At 42.2% G+C, this 27,007-nt stretch overlaps 1 protein-coding gene across 16 annotated transcripts in view; it reads right to left on the bottom strand.

Moving 5' to 3' along the window:
* Positions 1-27,007, bottom strand: part of PPFIBP1 (PPFIB scaffold protein 1) — a 207,340-nt gene that overhangs the window by 126,376 nt on the left and 53,957 nt on the right. For 12 of the 16 annotated variants that reach the window (XM_090043700.1, XM_090043707.1, XM_090043706.1 and 9 more), the window contains exon 2: positions 21,277-21,352. The exons of 1 other annotated variant lie outside the window; for it this stretch is intronic. The gene's annotated coding sequence lies outside the window, so the exon portion shown is untranslated. Of the gene's footprint in view, positions 1-15,098; positions 15,160-21,276; positions 21,353-27,007 lie in introns of all 16 variants that reach the window. 3 more of the 16 variants (XM_090043702.1, XM_090043703.1, XM_090043705.1) reach the window with 3 other exon arrangements.

The raw sequence follows: 27,007 nt of genomic DNA, 5'->3' as shown, positions 1-27,007 counted from the left end.
CCAGAAGACAGGAAAAACACCAGTCATGCTGATGCCTCAACTCAATGAAATTCTAGTCATATTCAAGGGAAAAGTGACTCAATACAAGTAAAAATTTGAACCTCCATCAAATGCACATACGTTTTCTTTAAATATAGATGAGCTCAGAATTTGTCTGTTACAAACGGACCTGATAAAGAAGGTCTTGCATTCAAAAGCTTGTCTAACTCTATCCCAACTATGCAGTCAGTCTAATAAAAATTTCACCCTAAAAATCCTTGCCTTTTGTCCATTACAAATAAACTGATGCTTTACATTCTGAAATGACAGAGCTCTTCCAAATTATGCCTGTAAATTAACTTACAAGCTAATGATAATTATCAACGGTGTTAAACAGGCTACTGTAGAGTAAGCCTTATTCTACATAAAAGTAACATTACACATGAATATAGTTGACAGCATCAGGCTCAAAGTGTATGTAGGTCTGATTTATGCTTAAATTTTGCTTGTAGATTTAACCGCATTTGGTCAAATCCAAATGTGGATTGTAATGCTGTATTGAAACCGCTAAAACTCAGGAAGTGGGTCCAGACTTAACTGGAGAAACAAACATCTCAAAGATATTAGAAATAAAGAGATCACCTATGCAGACTGAAAAAAAACCCTGCTAAACAAGAAAAGCTATATTGTAGGGGAGCAAGGAGCCACAGTCTAAAGTGAGAATTGACAAAGGCTGAGATGAGCTAGACTTTGCAAGAGGAAGTTAAAACAAATGGCAAAAGGCTCTTCGGCCATATACAGGGAGAATCAGAAGTGGAACCACTATAGGGTGAGAATGGAGATCAACGATAATTTAGGTGTAACCCAAGACCTAAGTGAATTCTTTACCTCAAAGTGTTGTTAAGAATTATGATGTTCGCTATGGGGACAAAGATGGCTAATACAAGGGAAGGTATGGGAAAGGAAGTTACCACAACCAAGGTAGGAGCAATAAATCAATCACTCAGTTCTGGGTGAGAACAGACAAATCTGTAACCCAGAAAGCAGAAAGAACTGATGTATGAAATTGCAGACCCATTAGCAAATATTTCTAAAAAATGTATTAAATCTGGCATGGTGTTATACTATTGGAGAACAGCAAAAGCAGTATCTACATTGAAGAAGGGAAAAGTGATTTAGGGAGCAACAGACCAGCTAGACTGACCTCAACAGCAAATAAGGCTTCGGAACAAATTTTGAAAGAAAGAATAATTAAAGACATGGAAATAATGTAAAATGAGATGAAATGCCACACACATTTCCCCAAAGCAGTTCTTGCCAAACTAACTCATCTTTCTTGGGGGAGGTAATGGATCTTGTAGACAATAAGCAAAACACCAGAGTTACTCCGCAGATTGATACATTTATTGAATGAATATTATGATGTGCTGCCTACCATAGCACAGGGTTGGACTAAATGACCCATGAGGCCCTTTAATTCACTTTTAAAACAAGCATTAACGTATGAAATCCTCGGGGACAAAATTTTAGTAGTGTTGCAGACATAATCACAAGTTTTGCATCTATGAAATCTCTTTTTTATCTGCTCTTGAAATGCCCACAAAAAATTCACACCAGATCCTGCAATTAGGTCTGTACGCAACCAGAGTTTTGATCCAACACAGCTAATGGGATGCCACAGAGGTGATGTGGATGGTCCTGCATGGAACACAGTGCAAAGTCAATGCGTTTAGGAGTCAGCTAGACCCATTCCAAATATTCTATACAGTATTTTAATTGCATGTTCAATTATGAATATATTTTGAGTATTTTACATTCAAAGCTTTATATTAAAAATTAACTATTATGCAACTTAAGAATTGTAATAGAAAGTTTGGTCTTTTTCTCTATTTTCTCAATATAGGAATTATTACAATATAACCTGAAAGGAAATACTAATCAAAATGTTAAATTCACCAAGTACAGCAAGTAATTTTCAATTCCATGTTTACTTGTATATACACAACTGGAATTTATTAGCTGTTCCCATGTAATATTATGGATTTATTATTGGATCTGTGTTTCTTAAAGACAAGTAAAAAGAAACCTCTCTAAAAGCCCACTTCTACTAGTCAGGGAAAAAAAAGGAAGCCTGTAAAAGGCCAAACTCACTTAAAAATACAAAACAAAACAAAACAAAACAAAAACACTAACAACACACCTCCTTAAAAAACCTAACCACAAAGAAACCCAAAAATCAAACAGTGTCCAATATCAATACTACTGACAGTTGTGAAAAATGCTGAGAGTTTCTGAGCCTTGCATGTTTCCTGTAATGCCTTTTAAAGAACTTGCAGATAAATCTAAAAAAAAAAAGTAACAGCAACCACTCTAGCAGGTTTTCTAAATACCAGTTTACATGCTGAAGATCATAATCATAACATCCAGGTTTGGGAAAAAAAGAATGCATTTTGCAAAATGCTACTATTCCCCCTAGAAAAAAAATAAAAAGGGAACACATCTCATAATAGTTACTGCCAAGATTTTGAACTTTGAATGTTTTATTTCTAAATCAAGAGGTTTTTTTAAAAAAATCATTTTTGACAGTTCCAATTAGCAAACTTCTGTTTCTCTCAGAAATTTAATAAATGAAAAGTGCATTCAGTCATCATGCAGTCTCTTAATAAAATTGAAGACAAAATTTGCCTTTTTTACAAGATAATCTTACGTAGTTTTCAGAGGAAATATGATTTAGCACTCTTGACATGTCTTTGTGAAGCCAGTTTGGTAGAATATTTTAAAATATATATTCTTTTAAAATTTGCTTTAGGAAAAATATGATGCTATAAGAAATGAAGGCTACATTATGTACAGTATTTTGCACAGCAATGTCAACTAATTACAAGCTTCAAGAAAAAGCAGAATGATTTTTTACAACCTTTGCATTTAAAACTATTGCAGCTGAAAGAAAAGCTAGAAAAAACAGTGGCAAGACTGAACTACTTAAACATCATCTGTATTTTCTAAACCTAGGATCAGTTATCAGAAGAAGCATACCATGATGTAACATAGCATTTCTGACATATTTCTGCTAATTTAAGACTTGTGAAAACCTACTTTAACAGGATTCAAATAAAAGCCATTTTGGAGTTCCGGAAACTCTTCATTCAACTATGTTCCTTTTCCTGTCCTCCACTCCTGATTGCTTCTACAATGATGCCCAGTAATACAGAACTTGGGAAAACACTTGAAGTTACAATACTCCTTAAATAACATTTTGGATGCCAGTGACAAAAATGCAGCCAGACGTGAGTCCTCCACCAAAACCCAAGTCATGATTTTGCCACTGACTTAAAAAATGATCCCAGTCAAATCACTTGATTGTTACTGGCTTCAGCTTTTTCATTGAAACTGGGAGGATAAATACCAATTTACGTCATAGGTGTGCTATGAGGTTTTGTTCTTAAACATGTTTTCAGATCCTCAGAGGAAAAGTTTGTAAGTGTAGACTGCATTCCTTACTGCCAACCTCTTATTCTTCCCTCACTGAAAAGGGTTAATGGATGGATATGGATAATTTCAGCAGCAGCATCACTTCAAACTTCCTCCAGAGAGATTTTGAAAGAAGCAGCGCATATCGTGTCAAGTGGCCCAGGCAAAAACAACTACTTGTCTTAGTCAGAAGAACACTTTGGTAAAATTACCCATTGAACACAGTGTTGAGGGAGTTTCTTCTACAATATCCAACTAAAACATATGCAGCAAAATGTCCTTCATGAACCAATTAAAGCTGTACAAGTCAGTTCTTCTTATATTTAAATATTTAAATAAAAAATACATCAAATGCATGAACCTTTATCAATCATCCTGCAGTATGGGCTAAATGTTTTTATATAAAAAGAAGGAATCAAGAGAAAAACATCTAACTTTTGATGTCATCTTTATAGGTACAGAGAAAAGGTCATATATTGTCAAAAAGGCTTGATCATAAGGAAAAAACTTCTTTACCGTCCAAGTTCCCAAAGCCTGGAACAGACTCCCCCCAGAAGTGGCGCAAGCACCTATTCTGGAAGCCTTTCAGGCACATTTGGATGCTTAAATCTTGCTGGGATCATTTGACCCCAGCAGATTTCCTGCCCCTTCGGCAGGGGTGTGGACCCAATGATCCCTTCCAACCCTAATGTCTATGAAATTTATATGGCTATGGTACCAGCTGCAAGAGACAGACAAAATCACCACAGAAGTTGACACAACTCATAAGCAAAAAGTTAAATTATCCATTAAACAAACAATACACCATTCACTATTTCCTAAAATACTAAAAGCATAAAAATAATATGAACCCAAAATACTAAGCTATGTAACTGTTTAAATAAATGTAGACCAATAAAGAGTACCCTCCCAAGTAGTAGAAAATTGTACTTACTAGCATAAAGATGCCATTTCATTCTAAATCTACACAGTTTAATGGCTATATTGGCCAATGAGAATGCAACTTTCTTTAGAGGATACCACAAGTTCCAATGGAAAAACTGACTGAATTGAGGCAGTCCATGCAATTTCAATGGCAGTGATTTAAGTCCACCCTGCAGTCACACTATATTGGTGGTGGAGACATACCCATACAGCATTTTTGCCCAAATGAAAGAGCATTATTAACCCTTTTTACATAGCCACCAAGAAGCTGTAAAGCAATTTCCTACAAACTGAGCCAAGCTCCACATGGAATTACTGGTTAAAATATTTGACTTGTGGTGTGGAAAACGCTACAACTGCTAAAGCCATTTTCGTCAATGGCTCCTATATACAGTTACTGTGGATAAGACAGTCCAGGTATGAGGCAGTTGACACCTTAAGTACCATATAGTGTCTTTACACATGCTCCAGAGAGGGAGGTTCATACACTTGCATCTAATGGAGTCAGTTCCATTGTCTTCAGTGAGATTACCTGAATGGTTAATAACATTCAGTATGTGTTTATGTGCTTTGCTGAAGCAGAGTCTAAAGACCTCAATTTTGCAAGCTTTGTATAATGCTTGGACACCTGACACTTTCAGTAACAAAAGAGTTTTGCCAAAAGGTGTTCACCCTACTTTCAAATTATTCTTCTAGATCAGGGAGCAACAATGTTTTTGGGCAGAGCGCCAAAAACACCCACAACCTCAACTCGTAAGATGGTAGTGTGCTGAGGTGGATGGTGGGGGGATTTGCAAGGGGCCCAAATCCTAGTTGTGGCAGTACCAGCCCCTTCCCCATCTTGTCCACCCTGAGATGCGCACATACCCACCACCAGCAACGGGTAAGACTGGGGCTTTGTGGACCCTGGTGCAGCTACTTGCAACTTCCCGGCTGCCTGCCACAGAGTCTGGGCTACTCACAACAGGTGATGCGAAGGCTGCAAGCGGCTGCGCCAGGGTCTTCAGAGCCCAGCTTGGCTCATTGCTGGCAGCAGGTGCACGCACGCCTCAAAGAAGATGCAGGGAAGGGCCCAGGCCAGCACTGCCACAACAAGGATTAGGACCCTCCTGGCTCCCCTGTCATGCACCCCCAGCTACACATGCAAGTAAAATACACATGCATGCCATGCTTTGGCACGCATGCCAATGGTCGCCTACCTCTGTTCTAGATACTGTCACCTAAAACAGAAGAAGCAACCTTCAATACCACCAAAATAAGTACAGAGGACAGAGGAATCTGTGATACTCCTAGATTGAAAGATGCTGTGTAATATGTAACATATGTTGTGAAAATAAAAGCAAACCAGCAGTTAAAAACAGGAAAAGAGAAAAACAAGCCAAAACACTGACTGACCATCTCATCTATAGACCAAAACATAGACACACTGTGCCAACTTGAGCAGTAACTAACCCTCATGACTCACTCAGCTAGCTCATATTAAAAAATACCAAATTAAAAGGCTTGAGCTAATTAGATATGTGTACACATGGATTCAAATGCAGGGCAATGTTTCAATTTATAACTTGAGTTACATCTGTAGCAAGGATGACATTCCTTTTTTTTAGCCAGAGAAAGAATCTGTGTTTGGCTCTCACACATACAAAATAATTGCATCTCGCAATCATTGGATAAAAGAAACAACACCCTGACACCCTTGCTGTACCAAGACGTTTGTAGTCTAACCTTGTGCTTATGTAGCTGAACTCTGCACAGCTCAGGTCAGTAGTCCTTACACATCAAATGGTTGAACTGGAGCAGATCTTAAAGAAAAAACAGGCCTATAGCCTGACCACCTCCAGATGTTAAATCTCAACAAATGAGGTGGGCTGGGCTCAATCAATAGTTAACAGGAGACTCCACTTCCTGCAGCAGGATTTCTGGGGTAATGATGATCCAGTAGGTGGCACTGTTACCTCTGAATGTACACAGAACCACTTATCCAGTATGGAACTAGAAGACTAAAGATTTACTTGAACCAATGACCCAAGGCCAACCAGCCATGAAAGATGAAGAAGTGGACAGTTACTGCTCAAAATCCTCAGAAGTGAAAAGAAACTATACGAGACAACATTGCTGAGACGGAAATCACAGCCACTTGGGTATCCCACTAGCGAGTAGGCTTATTGTTTTGTTATTAAATGGGGAAGGTATATTCGAGATATCTGAACCATGTAGTAACTATTAGGGCTTCAGATTCTTCAGTTTCCCTTTCAGCTATTGCTTACCTACCACAATAAAAAATGTTCCTGCTCCAAAATTTCATACCTTGAGTAGTCAATGCAACTCACTGCATTTCAGCTGCAGATCTTACAGTCACAGGACTGCTTTGCCCCCCCCTCCCCACACTAAATCAGCAGATAAGCAATGTAATTTGCTAGCTATTTAAGCAACCAAGGTAGACAAGACAGTTTCCCAAGATGACTAGTTTACCGATTTAACTTGGAAATGTACACCATTAGTTTTAAATGGAATAAAATCAGAAACCCAAATGAACACTAGAACTTTCATCTACTTAATCCCTCATACTCTATAATCCCTACTTAAACTGGAACATACAGCCTGAAAAAAGCACATAACATTTGTGATGACCAGGGATCCTGGTTTTTTCTGTTTAAAAAAAATCAGAGAATTTGTGAAACAGGGAAAGAAAGAAAAACCCACAAATGCCCTGATTAAAAAATCCAAAATCTGTGTTTTTCCATGTTTAAAATGAAACACAGTTGAACACAATGATTTATTGATGATTTACAACTTTAAAGCAATTTGGAACCCTACCAGTATACCTATATATTTTGGCATTTGATTTGGGGGAAGGGGGTTATATAAAAAAAAAAAAAAAAAAAATCAGAGCTCTCCCTGCCCCCTTTGCTTGCCAGGACATGGGTCTAGCTGTGACCATCCTCCCTGCTGCTTTGTGGCGCTGAGCAGCCCTGATATTCCAGTGCCCTGTCAAAGCCCTGCCAGTGCCCCTTACACTCCCAACCCACAGCCCCCCACCCCTCCCAGCCCCACTGGTGCCCCTCACTCACAACCCACAGCCATCCCCCTGCCCACCCCAACCCTGCCAGAGGGGGCTCCCTGCTGCAAGGGTTACAGGACCAGAGCCCACAGACCCCTGACCTCCCCCAGTAGTGCCTGAGCCCCGGCTGCTGCCCATGAGAGGCAACGGCTGCTGCAGCCAGAGAGGAGCCCAGCTCCCCCCACCCATGGCTGGCAAAGCTGGAGCAGAGCCTGTGTAGGGTGGGGCAGATCCAAGCTACCCTTCTGTGGGCTCAAGGCTCCCCACTCAGCTGCCCTCCACCCGAGGCCTCCACACCCCGCCAAGCAGGATCCAGCGCAGGAGAGCAGAATGGGGCCACGAGGCTTGGTGCTGCCACCATTGGTGGGAGCTCCGTGCCAGCCACACTGCCATGGCGAGGCACCCCATGCCTGCCCAGTAGCAGCGGGGGCCACAGCTGCATGCTATCATCCCCACTGCTGCCAGGCAGACAGGGAAAGCCTTACCATGGCAGCACAGCTGGCATGGGGCTCCCAGTGATGACACCAAGCCTCCCCACCCCACTCTGCTCTCCTGTACCAGGTCCCTCCTGCTGGGACACAGAGCCTCTGGGGGGAAGGCAAAAGGGTAGGGACTCCAAGTCCACAACAGGCAAGGGACTCCAAGTCCACAACAGGCAGCCTATATCTGCCCCCGTCCTGCACACAAGTTGGGGGAGGTAAATGCCCCCCATGCCTCCCCTCCCCCAGGAGTGTATGCAGCAGCGGGGAACCGCCACCCCTCCCCCCGCCCCCACCACCTGGATGAGCCACCCCTGGCTATCCCGTGCCCCGGCCCCAGCCCTGCCCCACTCCTTCCCTCAATATGGGGGCTCAATTTGCTCCCCCATAGATTTACCTGCAGGGAGCTGCAGGAGCTGCTCTCTATGCTTCCTGGTTGCCACATGCATGTGTGCATGTCCACATGGCACCCCCCGCCTGAGTACCCTCCTCCTGCTCTCCCCAGCCCCAAGCAGCCCCTTGCAGGCTGGAACTCTGCCAGCCTGCTAGGGGAAACCCACTGTTTCCCACATTTTTCTCTTGTAAGAAAGAAAGATCCAAGTTTTTCCACAGCAAATGGAAAACCTGGATCCCCGATGACAAATCCCATATTTACCAGGTTCCGCTGTCTGTTTAGAAAACTGTGACACTAGCTTACATTTGTCTGAATCAGTGGTACTCACGCTTTTGGCCCTGCGGACCAGATGAATGGTGCAGAGCCAGTCTGTAGGAAAGATGGGGTCCCACACACTGGGATTGGGACCCATGTTGTGAAGGCTCCAAGACCCAAACACGATGTGCAGGAACGAGACAGAAGCAGTGCAGGGCTTGATCCCAGCCAGGTAGAGGTGGTGCAGGGCCCCACACTGCTCCCACCAAACTGGGATAGAGCTCCAGGAGCCCCATGCTACCCACTGAGATTGGGCACTGCACTGTAATGCACACCTGATCTAGGGCACGGGACTACAGCCCGCCAAGCTCCACACAGGATCCACAGGATTCCCATGGACCAGATGATACTGCTCTAGGGCATGCATCTGGCCCATGTGCCATGGGTTGACTACCCCTCATCTGCATCTTCATTGTTTTAGATCTTAAAACAAATGCACAGAGTGAGTCTAGATTCCGATTCAGTAACATGTTATGTACATGGGTATAAATGATTACTCAAAGTAGAAGACCTCTGGAAAATTGGGTATTATTTAAAAAAAACAAAACAAAAAACAGGGAAAACAAAAGAGAGGGCAGTTTTTACATTGTTCTATCTGGTTTTAAATTTAGAAAGTATAATCTTAAGACAGGAGATTTATAAATCATCAAAAGACTTAATAAAATCTTAAGTCACTCCAAGGACTTCTTCACTTGTCTGCTTTCTTTTGGTAGGAAGATTTGTACATACTATTTTTGGTATCCAAATGAAAGATACTGCTTATACGAGATTAGACAGCATTATTCTGACAGGAGAAATGAACTGATGCATACAGCTAAAAATGTAATATAACTCCCTGTAGATATAAGGCCTGGCATCTATAGTGGATTAAAAAGTGCTAAGAAGAATTTCTGATGTAGGGCATATGACCCTCCCTTTAGCTCAGACAATTATTTTAATACCAGAGTTTCCAAATGTCATGCATTTATTGAAAATACTTGCAGACAGGTTGCTCTAAAATAGCTAACTTCCAAATGTTGAATAAATAACTACAGGAGATTCTTTAAGAGGGAGTGAGCTTTCCTATCCCTATTCGTTAAAGAAACTTTCTGTGAGTGAGTGTGCACGTAGCATTATGAAGCAGAGCCAAAAGGGGTTGTTTTTAGATAGGCTCGAGAGCTAAACCTCCCTCAAGGAAGCTGGAACATTTAGAAATTCTGATCCAGAGTTCCTGTTCTGCAGTCTCCAATTTTAACCCGTGTTACTGCTTTGTGTTAACAGGTGGGAACTCACTCAATACTGCCAATACAAAAAAGTAAACTCCACAGATGCAGAACCATCAGACTATTCTGACCTACCAGTTTCATTAAAACATGCATTTGGAATGGTAATCAAGACAGTTGTTGCCATTCAAACCTTTTCATAGGTGCTCTGACATTTTCAAATATCTAACCCTTAATCAGCTGCCTAATTAAAGTCAGAGGCTTATTAGCTTGCTTATCAGTTCAGAAATGGTTAGGTTCTTATACATGGCTGGTTCAAAGTCCCCAGCATGGGAAGCCCTTCTGCTCCCCCTGCCAGGAGCCTTTGATCCCCCATGCCTAGTAGCCCAACCAGAACTACTGGGCACAGGGTTTAAAGTACCCAGTGGAGAAGTTATTCAGCTCTCCCCACCCCCAGCCTTGGGCCAGGGCCAACAATCTGACTGTGGGCCCCAGCCATTGTCAAGCTTAAGGTGCTACAGAAACCAGCTGTAACAGTGTTCTACATTATATGTGGAACATATTTACAGTTCATTTGCCATTTTATGGTGCCTTAAATTGTTTTCAGGTGGAGAACCCTGGCCATTTATGTCACAATTAATGCATTAATTGCAGCGTTTTTGTGTTGAGGGGGCTTAGACTGGATGGTAAAATGAATTATCAGAGATACATTCTCATAAAGAGCCCCACTGAGGAGTGTTACACACATGTATTAGCTGTTCTTATGTCCAGTCTATAATAGCAAGAAAGCAGAAAATATTGACAACTCAAACCGCTGTTGGCTAGAGATGGGCAGTTCACATTAAACCCCCCGCCCCCCAACTGTGGCAACTTTTTCAAAGCTCACTGGGCAGAGGAGTTCTAATTAAGAACAATCCACACAATTCCTCAGCACTGCTGAGCTGACAGACAGTGAGGCATGCCAACAGATGTGTTACAGGATGACAACCTTCTATGAAGCAGAAGTATGTAGTAGCAGTAAAACAAAACAGCTGTTCTACTTTCAAATCCATTCAAAGTGGTGGCAAATGAGGATGAGGTGAACCAGTGTCAAATTAGGCCATCCAGAGTGCCTAGATGGCTACCAAAGGCATCAGTGGGAGTCGCCCATTCTATCCCCATGCCAAATGCATGCACACACGTACCCACACCTCTCGAGAACTGCATAGTCTGAGAAGCCTGCAACACGGTATATTATAAAAGGAATGGGAAACATGTTCAATTAGTTCAATCTTAAACCCAAAGACAGATAGACAAGGTTTAGTATTTCTAGCCAAAACACTTGGCTAAAATGCACCAATCTCTCAGCTGTGTTCTCTAATATTCTTGTAAACAGAGCTTGCCCTGAATAAGGCTGTTCTTCAGCAAAACAGGATCCAGGTCAGAACCAGTTCATCAAACAAGGCAGCCTGGATCAAACACAAGCAGAGCAAGCCACTTTGAGAACCCTTCCGAAAGCCTGCCAAGAAATATTCAAAAAGGAAAACAAAGAGATTCCCAGTGCAATTCCCACTACTCTGCCCCAAGCCTCTTTTCAGCAAATATTAAACAGATCTCACCAAGGAAGTTAACATGGCCCTATCATTCACTTCTCAGATTATTTTCCCTAACTTCAGAGAGCACAAAAACTAAATGAATGTCCTTTGTTCCAGCAAAGTCATTAGTTAGTGACATTGTTGGTATGATTTCCATGTTTACTTGGTTAGAGACTTGTTAACTGAATAATTCACTTTGAAACAGAATTACCTGCTCTGTCTGTAAAGGGTCTAGGGCATAAGGGGGCTCTAAGGACGCTAAGGCATCTCTAGATACTGTAAAATAATTTAACAATGAATCCAGCCCTGTCCGGTAGTTATTTCACATTCACTAACACATAACAAAAAGTGTTAGACTATGGGATCAACAGCAGTTAAAACACTCGGCCTAATAAATTTGATAACACTTGTGGAACTAACAAGATATTAGTGACAAAAAATATCAGAGGCCTGAGAAATATGATTTATGAGCACAGGCTGAAAAAACAAAAGTTATTTAAAATGGAGAAAAGATGACTTAGGGGGGAGAAAAGGGGGGGAATAGATAATAATCTTCAAATACGTGAAGGGTGGCTCCATGGAGAATAAGCATAAACTACTGAAGGTGACTAGGAAAAGGAAAAGGAGAAATGGTTTTAAACTGCAGCAAGGGAAATTTAGGTTGGAATTTCAGAAGAACTTTCTCACCAAGAGGTTGGTTGTGCACTGGAACATCCTTGGCCATTTTTAAAAGCACATTAGACAAACACTTGACTGGGATGGGCTTAGTCAAGACAATCCTACCTTAAGGAGGAGGTTGGATTAGCTGACCTAATCAAGGACGATCCTACCTTGAGAAGGGGGTTGGATTATCCCTGTTGGATGTGGTCCATAACATGAGATCCCTCCTGAGCACGGGCACACTGATTAGAGGTGGAAAGGTTCTATAATAGCTAAACTTTCCACCCTGATGATGTCAGTGACCCACTCCTCCCCCTATAGAGCACAGCCAGACCATCAATGGGGACTTAACCGTATTCCCTTTAATACTGGGAACATAACAGGCATAAATCAGAGAGTATAGTGGATGTTACAATGCCCCAAGGGGGCAGGATTCAACAAAGGTTAGATACTTACAATCACTGACAAAAGACAAGGTTAACAAACTATAAAACACAAACAGCAGAACAAACAATACGGGTCGGTGAAATATAAAAAGGCACAAAATACAAAATGTGAAATGACAAGGAGGACCCTGAAGGGGGTGGAGAGCAGAAAAACACAATGGCCCCTTTCCACTGCAAGAATATTTGCTTCTTGTTAGCTCACTCACCCCAAGTCACCCCAGCTGGGACTTGCACTCAGATCTCCCATGTGGTAGGCAGAAACATCGCCACACAGCTACCACTGGTGGCACTGCTCAAGCCTGCTTGACCTTCCTGGAGCCCCGGACCTCACACCGAGCTGCCTAGCCTCTGATTGGAGGAGCTGGAAGCAGAGCTGGGAACCTCTCGGGTCACTGTTCAGATCCTTGCTGGAGCAGGGGAGCCTCTCCTGCTGGCTGCAGCCTCTCATAGAGGATCCTGAAGCCCAGTGGGGCGCCTCTCCTGCTGGCTGCACGCTGCGCTGCTGAGGGTCTGTCCCACTGCTGCCTGCAGGTCCTGCTCTTTCAGGCTCTTCTGGGGCACTGTTCCTGCTCCACTGACTCAGCTCCTGCCAGCTCTGTGAAGCTCCTTCCTTGTTGTCCCTTGCTGGTCGCTCCCGAGTCAGCCCACGCTGCCCTTTTTATTCCCCTCCAGGTGACCCAAGGGGCCAATCAGGAGATACGGGGGGAGGGGGGGGTGAGTCTCTGGGGCCTGATTGGTGCGGAAAGGGAATCCCAAGTCCTCCAAACACCTTTCACCTTTTCAAAACTCCTAGGCCAAATCATTACCAGATTGATTAGGAAAGGGAATCCCTAGTCCTAGAATCATCTTTTGCCTTTTCAAAACCACTAGGCTAGGTCACTGCCAGCTAACCCGTCACATCATATTCTTTTGAACTTTATTGGAGCCTCTGTGTATTTACAGGGTATAAGGGCGGGGTGTAGCTCTTTGTATATCCATGACTCCAAAATCCACCCCTAACAGAGATAACACACGAAAGGCCCTGGCTGTCTGAGGAGGCTTAACAACCTTCCACCCCTTAGATTTTTCATAGGTGGTCAGTGTCCAGGACACCCAGCAATGTCCACCTTTCAGTCCTAGTATCTATGATTCTATGATTATTTTATCACCTTGTGCAGCTACAACCTTTCACTGCTTGATCACTTGCCTCAACAACACCTCATAGCACTTCATGTATAGGTGGTCCTCATAGACTTAAATTCCTCAAAATCTGACCTGAATACAGCAAGATGCACAACAAATGGAACCCTCAATGCAAATACAGAACTGTGGCCCTGAGTTGTCAGCTTCTTGCAGCAGGGACCAGCCCTCCATAACCTGCAAAACTTTCCACTAGAGGTGCATCGATACATCAGTCCGATATTGGATTGGCACCGATATAAAGAAAATTGATTGCATCAGAAATTGACCTGATATGACCGATAATGTGGCCAATAATTACTCATGCACGCACACAGCTGCAGCATGCATGAAGGCAGTGAGGAGCACAGCCTGGCAGGTTGGAGAGCTGCATGCAGCTGTTAAGTCTGCTGTGGTAGAAGGGGAGGGGGAGGGAACGGGCATGGGGAGCAGATCAATGTCCTCCGCAGTGAGGGAGGGAGTGGAGCTGGGGCTGGCACTGCACAGCCAGGGCAGGACAAGGCACAGAACAGAGCTGCAGCTCGTCCAACGGGTCCAGGGGGGCAGCTCCCACCGTTGCGCACACCCCAGGAGGGAATGAAGGGGTGCCCCCAGATCTGCATGGGGGGCAGGAAGGGGCTGCAGCTGGGGCCAGGGCTGTGCTGGGCTCTTCCTGGTGTGTGGGGGGGATGCGCTCAGGGCTGCAAGGCCACATTGGGGCTGTGTTCCTAGTATGTGGGGGCTGAGGTATCACTGGGAAGAGGGCTTCAGCAAAATCTGGGGTGGCTGCAGCCCCCACTGCAGCTGCCCAACATGAGCTCAGCTCTGGCCCAACCCCCTTCCCCCATGTGCCAGGAAGAGAGCCCAGCATGGCCCCGGCTCCATCTGCAACTGCAGTTCCCCCTCCCTACCCAGGCAGATCCAAGGGCACACGCCCATCCCCCTCTACCCCCCACCCTCCTGGGATGCACATAGTGGCAGGAACTACCACTTCCCCATGCCCCCCGGACGAGTCATGGCTCCATCCTGCCCCCTTCCTGCCCTGGCTGGGCAGCGCCTGCCCTAGCCGCTGCCACACTCCTCCCTAACTGCATGGGCCTTGATCTGGCCCCTCCCCACTCCCCATCCACCACAACAGATTTACCAGCTGGAGGCAGCTGCATCAGTAAGCATATCAGCCGATCTGATCTGATTCCTTAAAAATCGGCTATTAGCCCCCAAAATCTCTATCGGTGCACCCCTACTTTTCACTATGCAAGTGAACAGAAGTAAGATTGTGACATCTTAAAAGGGAAATCTCATCTTTCTTTAAAATAAGCTTTTCTTTAGGAAAGAATATCTGAAATTTAAGAAAGGGCCCGGTCCTAACACAGACTTGAGAACACACAACTGTTAAACCTTGATTTCATTTGGACAATGATGCCACTCTCCTTACCTCCTGACCTACCTCACAGCCCAAAGAAGTCATTTAACCTCTTCTCACTCAGTTTCCCCATCTGTAAGGCAGGGCAAATAATTATTACAAATGACTACCCAATTTGCTTGTAACAGCTTATTAATGTTTGTATAGTTCTTTGAAGATGCTCAGAGCCACATAAGTGCCAAGTATTATTACTAGATGACGTAATAATATTTTTGCTCCCTCAAGTTATTTCAGGAGACTACACAGACTACCATATTTCTAATGGAAATAGGATGATGTTCAAAAAGTGGGGCATTTTAAAAACAGACTGCACAATCTTTTTCCAGCTCAGAAACCTTATTGGCTTATGCATTCAAGAAAAGAAAAATATCACTTGACTGGGTTTCCGCTCACAGAATAAGCTTGTCTAAATAAACACAAAAGTCTTCCTCAGTCTTAGAGAGAGAAAAAAATATCAAAGAAGTGGAAATTTTTAGTGAAAACTGTAGTGCTGAATTTAAAATGTCTAAATGTAAAGTGACTTACAGGACAAATAAAAACAACTGGAAAGGAAAAGGAAAAAATATCTAAAAAATGCAGCAGACAGGTCACCTACTAGATAAACAGGACAGTGCACTAAATATTTATGCACTTTCTCGGTGTCTCTTTGTATCGGAGAGTCCCAGTCAGCATTTTGGGTGAACAGAATACAAAGCAAACCATTTCTATGCCCTGGTCCACAACAGACATTTCTGTGTTAAGAAAAACCAGAATGCACCATCTTCTGGACAAACAGTAGCTTTCCTTCCTAAAAATGAACAAAAAAACCCTACAAATTCCAATATAAAAAATACTTTCTATATCCTGTCACCCCCTTTGCCATCAGTAAGAAAAGAATGGAACAGTGCACATGACAGGGCAGGCCCACACTACCATGGTTAAATAAGTCTATTATGCTCTAGTTGCACATATCAAGGCTGTACAGAAGTAAGACTCTTCTTTACAAGATGTGCTGGAATTCTGCCTCTTGTGGAATTGGCAGCAAACTCACAATGCTTTTGAATCTTCTTTGAACTTAACCATTCCTCCTCCTCATTCTTTCAAATTCAAAGCTGAATTAATTCATAATATGACAAAACCTATTAGGCAATGCACCTGTTAGGATTTATCCAAGCAAAACTAGGCATGAGAAAAATGTTATACAGTCTTATCTCTCACTGAATTGAGAAGTGAACCAAATCCAACCATGAGCCTCCTTGATTAGTAACCACTATAGCATTTAACATAATTGTTTTGCCTGAACAATGTTTTCCATATCACTAAATCTTTTTTTCTATATTAGTAGAAACGATGCCCATCCATAGGCACAAAAACTTCTTCTGCACGCGCAAATACACATACACACACATTTTCTTAAAACATTGCATTCCCTCAAACCTCAGTATGTCTGTCTAATCCCTTAAAACTTAATTAGCAACTTTAGTTAGGGAGAAGGTGATAGACTCCCTTCCCTCCAGTGGTTTGAATGACTTCTTGAAAACATTAGAGACTAAAAGCAGGATGTCAGAAACTCCAGAAAATTGAGTCAAGATTGGGCACCTGTTTTAAGAAGTGCAAACGACCAGTTCTATGGCTCAACAGAAAAGACAATGAGCCATTTTCTCCTCTTTGCATGAAACATGCACACAAAAAGGTACACTAGAGAACGTTAGATTTGTAATTTGTCTCATACATGCATGATCCAATATTTAATATGATACTTATTTACCAAACTAACCTTGGCTCTTTGACATGCATGCATTCTACTTTCATAACTCGACTGTGAAACAACACTTTTTTTCTACAAGCAACAGCAGTAGATTTCAGCTTACAGGAAAGCTTGAGAGAAAACAGATCTATTGCTAGCAAAACACCTCCACATAGCAAGACTTCTCCCGAAAAACCAGAACACAGTGCTCAGACCAAGAGAGCCAAGAAATGGGGATGAAAGTGGAATCCATGGTACACTCTGTGGGAAACACAAGAAGCAGAAGAAATATGCCCATCCTACGGGCATTATGCTGCTACAAACTAAGGAAGACAAAAGAACCAATGCATGTACGAATTGATGACATACAATCTTCCCATAAACATTAGAAGTGTAACATTAGCAGATCCAAAAACTCTCAATATACACATGCACTGCAGAAGGAGGCTAACCAGCTATTTCATTGTTAAATTTACAAATATGCATCCAGTGAGACTACCAAAACTCTGTTGGCCCTGGCAGAAACACTGAAGAAAGAACCGGCAGGCCTGGAAAGAGGTGGCTTCCTTAAGTTAAATAAGAAAGCAAGCATTAGTTAACAGCCTCACTGTGGAAGTAAAAGAATGCAAGTAAACTGAGGAAGTGCACTGACTACAACCTTGTGCACAGGACATTGAAAAGAAGTTGCTACTTTTTACCAGTGAATAAGCACATGCTAAATAATTTACCCAAGAAAAAAAAAGTGTTCGCTGATGTCACATGTCAAAGATGAGTTCTGGCATATTGAGCTAGAGCAGCAGTCCAGCTATCTGACAAATATAACCCAAGTTTACACACACATGCCAGTTGAATGATGACCAGCACCAGCCCAGCCCCAGAGCTGTTCAAATGCATGCCGCACCAGGCACTGGAGGGTCTTTCAGGTATTGAGACTATAGTCAATGACATGCTAATCAGAGAAGGAGACATCAAGGAAAGCAAGTGTCAACAGTACAGACAGCCAAGAAACTGATAAGAAGTCAAAACAGAGAGGAAGGGATCCCTGCCAGGCAATTTTGGACCACTACACTTCATCCTACAGACCAGTGGCACTCAACCTTTTGGTTCCATATGCCAGATGACTGGCATGGGGCTGGTCCAGGGGCTGGATCCTGCACTGCCCAAATTGGGCCCTGTGCCATACTGTCCTATGCACCTGGCCATGCTATCTGCCTTCAAGGCTCTCCCACAGGTCCAGAGACATTTGGCAGCTAGGGGAGCAGCAATTAACACAACCACTGGTCCTCCACAGCCAAATTTAAACCAATAGGAAGCCCTGCAGGCCAGATGACAGCTTCATGGGCTGGATCTGGCCAATGGGTCAAGGTCTGAACACACCTGCTATAGCCTATAGTAGGCCCTAAACTGCTTAATGGCAACATAGAATAGTATTTGCTTGACCAAAGACTGGGTAATAAGCAAGCAAAAGAATGTCAGAGTAGGCAAGACAGGTTAACAGAAGTAGACTAAAGGTTGCTTAGAGTAGATTTAGTAGTTTTATGCCAGTTAGATCTAGTTTAAGCCAACAGACAGCTTAAATAGGGAATAAAAATAGGCATATGATTATTATTTATAGTAGAACCTATTTGGAACATTAAAAAAGCAGCCTTATTTAGTGCAAAAATCTAGGTTCATCTCAGACTCTTTGCTCTTCAGCCTTGTCCTATGATTCTTGCTAAAAAATAGCCTATCTGCAGATAAACCAAGCTTAGCACTCTTTTAAAACTTAATCTGAAACCTAGGTGAGAAGTCCTTTTCTCTAACCAGCTAGCCACCTGTTAGAGGCTTGTTAAGACTTTAAGACTTGGGAAAGTAATTTTAAATTCTCTCAAATATTAACAAGATTGGTATTTTTTTTTTAGATGAATACAAATTTTGATCACTTGCTTGATATACCTTAATTACGCTGTTTGGTCATTTATATTTTATCTGTATTTCATTATTAAATTTGCTGTTAAACTTTATCTACATTTATGTTTGTGAGTGTTTAATTTTGGTGCCACTGGCTCTTTGAACCTTTCTTGGTTCCCCAAATCCCCCTGAGGTGTCAATAATCCTCCCCAAAACTAGAAAGCAGCCTGGCATAGCATCTATTGCATAAGGAAAAAATAATACAAAGACACTGCTTCCTATCATGCAAGGCAGTCTGCTGGAGAAATGATGGCTGAGGCACAAAAGCAGAAAAAAGAAAACTAAGACACGTACAGGCAGTCCACAATAAAAGGAGTTGGAGATTTCATGTAGAGAGGGGAACTAACCATTGAGCAGCCATGCAAAGCAATGGCAAAATACAAAAATAAGAAATCCAGCCTCCAGCAAGGTCATGAAGTAGCTAAAGAAATGGACTAAAAACAAACATGGGTGGTAAGTGGCAGCCAAGAGCCTGTACATCCAGCCATACATGGCCACAGACACTGACAGGACAGGAAGAGCTTCAACCATTAGCCAGCCTGAAGAAGGAAAGTCATGAGAAATTAGGAGTATGAACAGTACAGAGTACTTACCACACATCACCCAGGGGAACAAAGGCAAAAGCAATAACAGGTTGGAAGCCAGTCCTCTACTTGTTCCCCTAGTGACAGCACAAACTACAAGTGGGAGACTGGCTTAAAAATCAGCACCCTTGAAAGACCATGTGGTCCAACAGTTGTGACTGCTTATTTTGTATAAATAAATAAAAATATTTTTGATCATATACTAGGGCTCTGCTCCACTGGATTTGCATGCTCTCATTTGATATGCAGGGCGAGAAGGTTCTGAGACAGCTGCATGACAGCTGGGAGGGGTGCAGACCCCTGAGGGGCCAAGGTAAAAAACCGTCAGAGCTATAACTGGAGAGCCAACGGGACTCCAGAATGGCATGCCCTTTTGTTAACATCCCCCGAGAGGCTGGCAGGCCCTCACTGGTGAGAAACAAGAAGCACTGGCTCATAAGACCCTAAGCTGGAACCCAACAGTAAATATCACCAGCAGTGACCACAAGCAGCAAGCAGCACACCTCAGCTGCTCCCAGCAGTGCTGACAGAACAGCAAGGTGAACCTGATGGTAAGCAGCAGCAGAGCAGTGACTTCAAAAGGTGGCAGGCAGAATCCTGCAGTGCTCCCCAGAGCACCAGCATGAGACAGCACACCTCTGGGCTTGCTGCTGCTGCTGCTGCTGCAGCAGCAGCAACCTCAAGCACAGGCTGGTGGGTTGGGATCTTCCCCAGTGAACTAAGGAGCAGCTCTTCTACTCCTTTTTGCTGGGTGAGGTGGTAACCTCCCAGGTAGAGAAAGTTCTCAAGGAGAGAGGTACACCAGAAGACCCAAGCGGCTTGTTATTTGGAGTTGTTTGTTATTTGCAGATTTTCTTCTGTTGTTTGGGATGTTATTTGTCTGGGGAGTTATTTCCTATTTTTGGGGGTATTTAATAGTTGGGGCTTTCCATAGTTGTTCTGTCTGATACAGTCTAGTTATTTTCTTTCCTATTAATAAACTTATATATACTGTTGGTATCTGCACTGCTTGCAAGCGGGAAAGTTTTTCTTTTAGGATCCTCAAATTTGTAGTCAGCCCTTGTTTTGCCACCAGGACCCAGCAGAAGGGTTACGCAGGTTATGTACTAGAGGGGCTATATACCAGCCTGCAGCTCCAGCCAGCCAGCTAGCAAAAGCTTGCACAAAATATGCAGCAACAATAACATTTGTTGAAAGGACAGACATGGCAACCTCCTCAAAACTTGTGCGGAGATGCCCATGATGCAGGAGGGAAAGGTTCTCTAGAGAGAGATTTCTAAAGAGCCAGTTTAGATTTAGAAACAAGGACTCTTTCCATGTTATTACATGTCAAGCGAGTAGATGAAATGATTCAGATAAAGGTTAATGGTTCTCAAAGCCAGACTGACAACTCTGAAACTGTTATTCACTAGCCAAAAAGTGGTCCAGTTCAAATACCTGTAAAATCTACATTTTTGCATGCAATACAACAGAAGATACGTATTCTATTGCCTAATTATTTTTTTCCATCTGGGTTTCTACCAGAATAGAAAAGCTTGTGGGCTTTTAGATTTAGTCTTTGGAAATATACATGTAGGAGTCTGCTGCAAAATATACAGCTTAGCAGAAAGTCTCATGACAACCTGGTTTCCATCCTACACTCTTAAAATAAGGAAAACCTCTACCAATGTGGGTGGAAGTTTTGCTTTAATAAGTTACAAGGGATCTGACTCTGCAAAAAATAACAAACAAAAGGATGTGCCGAAGTTATTCAAAGGAATTGGCATTAATACTAAAGCACACTTTAATTTCCAGCTCATGAAAGAGATTGTATATAGTGAATCTTTCCTGTGTTTTGGAAGCAAAGGTTTTAAGTTATGAAGGCAACAAGGACTGCAGTGATCAATGATGTCAATAATGAAGAAAGAATCAGAGAACTGAAAGTACTTACACTGGAAAGGAGACTTTATGCAGATTTTCACCAAAGCTCTTGAAACTGTACAACTAATCCATATAAACTTTTGACACTAAAATAAAAAAATGTAAATTATTAAATCAGCACAAAATGAGATGACTTGCATTAATAGCAGCTCACAGAAATTTCATCATAAAAGGATGCAGGTTGAAGGACAACCAGTGAATATTAGGAATATAGACCATCAAAAGGGACAAGTAGAGAGACACAAAATGCAGGCTGCAAACAAGTTTTAACTATTTCTGATACACTTAGTTCCCTATACTTCTACTTCTCTCTGTTTCCTGTGATAATCAACAGCACACAGAATTAAGTTGGAGAAGCCAACAGATGCTTTGCAAATGGCCTTCCTCTAAACCTGGGTGCTTGCACATAGTTAGGAGGCCAGAGGTGAGAAGGTGAAAGAAAGCTGGCAGTACACTCCTCCAGCACCAAATGGCAGGTAAATATCTTTTAATTCAACATTACAACTCTCACCCCAGCCCACCACAACCTGTTGAGATCAAAGCGAAAGCCACAAAATCTAGTAAATTCCATCCAATTTTTTTTAAATGCTGCCTTTCAGAAACATAAAAAGCTAAATTCAAGGAGATAAGAATCTAGACAGATAAAAATAAATTGCAAAAGTTCCACGAAAAGGTAACACAGGAAACAGTAACTTGCACAGGAATTTTCAGTAAGATATGGCTACTAAAAAGGTTTGTGCCATTTGGGCTGTAATAAATTACCTTCTATAAATGACTGTGTCAAAACCATACCTTAGGAAAGAAAATTACAAGCATTAAACATTCACAGAGTAACTGACTTAGTAATACCCAAGGATAAAATGACAAACAGCATACCAGGGTACAAAGGAAATAACCATCAGGGAGAGAGAAAAACTATAACGGAAAGCATGGAAGTGCAAACAAAGGGTGTGTTAAAGTTGAAGGAAGACTTAGACTGAAAAGCAAGGAAAAATGGACAGTGACATGCGGACTGTGAAATAGCCTCCTAAGGTGAGTGGTAAAAGTTTGTTGGTGCTAAAACATGTTCTGTTAAAACTTGCCAAGAGCATACTTGGAGGAAGAAATCCTGCTTTGGCAAGGGCGGAGACTGAAAACCCTCAGTGTCTTTTCCAAGCTAGCTCTCTGTTTTTGATACCTTGAAGGCAAGACTGCTACTACATACACACAAGTCAATTTTATTTTATTAAAAAAAAAAAAAAAAAAAAAAAAAAAGAGCACCTGTGTGTTCAAGAGTCAGCTAATGAATCTACTCCCCCCACACCTGAAGAAAATACATGTTCTACTGTATTGGCAATGCATAGGGAGTGCATGTGAACCCCCTGAGATTGGCGGTGCACCCCCTGAAAGAAGTGCTGCTGACGCTGCTGGGGGGGGGCACCTGCAGGCAGTCACTGCTCACCACCCTCCCCCCCTTGCCGCTAATACTGCTGGCAGCGTCTGGAGGTGGTCACCTACCACCAGTCAGTGCTCACCACCCCACCTGCCTCCAACACTGCCACAGCCGTCTGCGGGAGCTCCCCGCTCGCCATAGTTTCATAGTTGTTAGGGTTGGAAGGAACCTTTTAGATCATCAAGTCCAACCCCCCCGCCCCCCCGGCAGGAAAGAGTGCATGGGTCAGATGACCCCAGCCAGGAGTTTGTCCAATCTCCTTTTAAACACCTCCAAGGAAGGGGACAGCACGACCCCCCCTTGGAAGCCTATTACATATTTTAGCGACCCTCACTGTAAAGATTTTTTTCCTGATGTCTAATCTAAATTTGCTCTCTTCCAGTTTGCCAACACCAAACCCCCACCATCACTGCCTGCAGGTGGTTGCCCACTGTGCCCATCCTCCACCCTAGCCTCCAGGGGCACATGTTGTTCATGTTCTACAGCTCTGTAGCTCAACTTTGGAATTCCAGGAGCCATGAAGGCTGTTAACAACAGAACGACAGGTTATCAAGAATGTGACACACAGACTCAGGCCCCAAACTTGCAGAGGGTCATACCCATGTCCCTTATGGTCAACTGAGTGGGTTTTACATGGGCACAAAGGTTTCTTCACGATCCTTCAGCAAGAATGTAGTTGGGGGGGGTGCAGAGTTACTGAATAAGTAATTGTGTTGTGAGCTCTATTCAACACACTTAGGGAAAAGTTGTTTGCCATATGGAAAAGGGACAAAACCTGGTAGGCAGGAAAAAATATTTGAGGTTTCTAAAAAAGGTAGTGAAGAATGTAGTGTACAAAGCCACAGAGGCCGAGAAAAAGTTGCTGGATAGAGAGAGTTATTTTAAAGTTGCCTAGTATAATACAAAGGGCTCAAATGGAAAACCTATAATAAGAAAGGAGTTCATCTTTTCTGAGTCTTCTACCTACAGATTAAGCCTCATAGGCTAAGTATAGGCAGTCAAAAAAGCTCAAGGCTGAATTGATTCAATCTTTGCAGGTTAGTTTAAGCTGCGTAGATTGAACCGAGAAGCAAGTGAACAGACATTCACTTTTGATTCTAGAAATGCAGCCACATGCCTGTAGTAATCCAGGCCAGAAGCCAAGGGATGCTAGAGCATGCCTCCCTGCTCTGCTGAAGCAGACAGCTTGAATCTGAAGGGGATCTGGGACACAAGTTCAATAAACCAATTTAGTCTGATACATCCATCCAGGTTTATCTTAAACCAGTTTTGACTATTTTGAAAGTGGTTTATGTGCACTGAACTTCTGTTGTGCTGTAGATTTGAACTGATTTCTAATCAGTTACACCAGTTTATGTGTAATTTTTGTCCCTAGCCATATATGCTGTTCAAGACTTGCTAACTGGCAGGATTCAGGCTCCAAAGTCTGAGGAGATCCAGACATGTCAGCAAAGCAGAGAGTGCAGAAATAGACAATGATTTATGTGCACTGCAGAGTGGTGTGAAAAATGCAGCTAGACTGTCTCATTTGGCAGGGAGAGCAAAGATTCAGCTGTGGGAGGAAGAAAACCGTTCAGGGGTGGGGGCTGAAGGGAAGAAGCTGGGGAAAAAGAATCAGAATCACAGAAAGAGAGGAAGGAATAGCCCAGAAAGAAGGATTTTCCCCTGCTATATGAGGTAATAGGGATAAGCACTGCTTGTTTGGGTGCTGCCAATCACCCCCCCACTCTCAGCCACAACTTTAACTTGACTAATACTAACTAGACCAAACCCAGCCTGCCCCTTATCTCATGCAGACTTTAATTGAGACCTGTCTTTAAGGGAAAGGACAATAAAATGCACAAGAAGCATACATCAACTTTTTTAGACTGAAAGGTTTTTTCTGGTTATACTGTATTTATTTCATTTTAAAAAGGAAATCTGCCCTGACCCTGAACCTTTCATTAATTTCTGCTTCTAACAGTACAGCGTGTGCACCACCCATTTAAAAAAAGTTACTTGTGAGTAATTTTCTTTGCTACTTCAATTTGACAGAAAACAAGACACTTTAGTCATTTCTTCTCCACCAGAATCACAGTTATGCCGATGAAGTCCACACCTCTAGCAACCACAATGATTACTTTAGAGAGCTGGGAAAAAAATTAAAAGTGTATCCCACTGAAAGAAGCTGAGTACAATAAACACTACTTCATGGAATGTTACCACAGAGTAAGAAAAGCATTTCAGCTTTATTTCACACAGCTGTACTCGATGATCTCCCGAGGTCCCTTCCAGCCTTAATGTCTATGAAATGTCTATGTCTATGAAATATGCCTGAACTGATCCTCAAAATAGCTTCTTGTTTAAACGCATGTTAATTTTATTAATGAACTTCTCCATATTCCTAAAACCCTCTAGTCCTAGGACCTATGGTCTCAGATAATACCCTCTTACATCACCTTTTGTAGCTGTTTTTTAGGTTTAAGCCTCAAAATCCAAAGTTTCAAAACTGTCCCTGCATGTTTCCAAATCTTGGCCTTTATCGAGCCAATGCGGATTGACCACATAATGAGAGGGCCCCAAGGGGCAAACCTTCAGCACCACTTTTCCTCTTGCAATAACACAGGAGTTGGCTGACCCCCTACCATGACAAGAACTTCCCAAAGAGCCTATGAAGTCTAGAGCCTTAAACTGCAAGCAGTCACACAATTTATGGATAAATAAGGTAAATTTCATAACACAGAAGTAACAAGTAAGAAAAAAAAATAACCATCGCACTGTTTTCAAGGCAGTGACTTGGGAGAATGACAACATGGAGGCAATTGCTACATTTTAATTGTAAGAGGGTGTTCTGGCCCTTGAAGGCAGATTGCAAACCTGGCACTGTCCTACTACTGATGACATTCAAGAAGGGAGGGAAAAATGTAGTGCCCAGGTCTGACAAGGGAAATAGGACCCCTGTATTGCTGCAAGGTCTGCATGGAAGAGGCCCTTTCCTCCCCCCACTCCAAAGTCAGGAAGAAAGTGAAGGAAGAAACAAGACCTGCTGTAACTTCAGGAAGAGAAGCTGGAGCTCTGAGGTCTTCCCAAATGAGGGCCTGGAAAAGTTTTAAATGAGCCAGTGAAAGGCCTTGTGCTCCCTGAGGTGGTCACCAGGGATCCTGGTTTTCTCCAATTAAAAAAAAAAAAAAAAAACACAAAACAATTTTCAGATTAAAACAAGTAAGCCAAAATCCACATTTTTCCATTATTAAAATGAAATCCCACTATATCTACCTGTCAACCTTTCCTCATATCACACATGCATGAATCCCTGAAACCAAAATGACTGGTATGTCATGTACTATTACCTAGCACTACAAATTCTGAGTTTAAATTAAAATACAAAAGTAACCCAGGTATTAAAGTCACACATTCATATTGTGGAATACAGACGACATGTCTGACTTCTTCTGTAAATGATTCCAAGGAAATAAGTTGTGTACATTTTTAAAAATATCAATTACATTTATATTTGGCTCTCTGCCACTCAATGCACCATTTTGTTCAATAACAAGTCACAGGCAACCTACAGAATATTAAAAAATATATAAATTGCAAAACTAAATGGAGAACATCAAAACACAGTTTGACTGTAGCTGAAACTCCACCTTTAAAATACTCTTACACAACACAGAACTCCCCTTAAAATGAAGAGGAAAGAAACCTCTTGATTAGTACATCAAGAATAATTTTATGAAATGGTCTCTTAGCACCTCACCAAGCTAACCAAGCCTTTCTATCATAAAGCCTCTTTTATGATATAGAAGGTATTATCCACACTTTACAGATGCAGACAACAGATGGTAGATCCATTTGTTTAAGGATGCAAAATGTGGTCCTAGTTCCAAATTCCCTTCTACATATCTTTACTAGCATTGAGGGGGTTTTGTTCATTTTGCACTTTTTATCTATATGAAAAATAGGGATTTTTTTGTCCTCAATTCATAACATAATTTTTGGATATTAACCTCAGAAAACTGCATAAAATATACTAACTGACCTTTTACAAATCATTTTTTCTGGCTGATTCAAAATACTGCTATAGCTTGAATTATTTTGTCTGGTATAAACATTAGTATTAAATAACTGCAGACTTTAAATAAAGTTAAGTTACTGACTGTTTGGAGTTTACAACAGAAACCAGACATGATCTATCCAGGGAAAAATTCTGGATCTATGACTAATTTCTATATTAATCATTGATTGAATCAGCCTTAAAATTAAAGCATTATTCTGTACAAATTCTGTTAGACCTTGCTGAAATATGGAATTACAAAACTGTGATCCC

Source organism: Crocodylus siamensis, chromosome 4 (assembly GCF_052110815.1).
Source record: "Crocodylus siamensis isolate JL-2025a chromosome 4, ASM5211081v1, whole genome shotgun sequence".
Taxonomy (NCBI): Eukaryota; Metazoa; Chordata; order Crocodylia; family Crocodylidae; genus Crocodylus; species Crocodylus siamensis.
The sequence above is the reverse complement of the archived record's forward strand: the minus strand, read 5'-3'. Positions and strand labels throughout refer to the sequence as shown.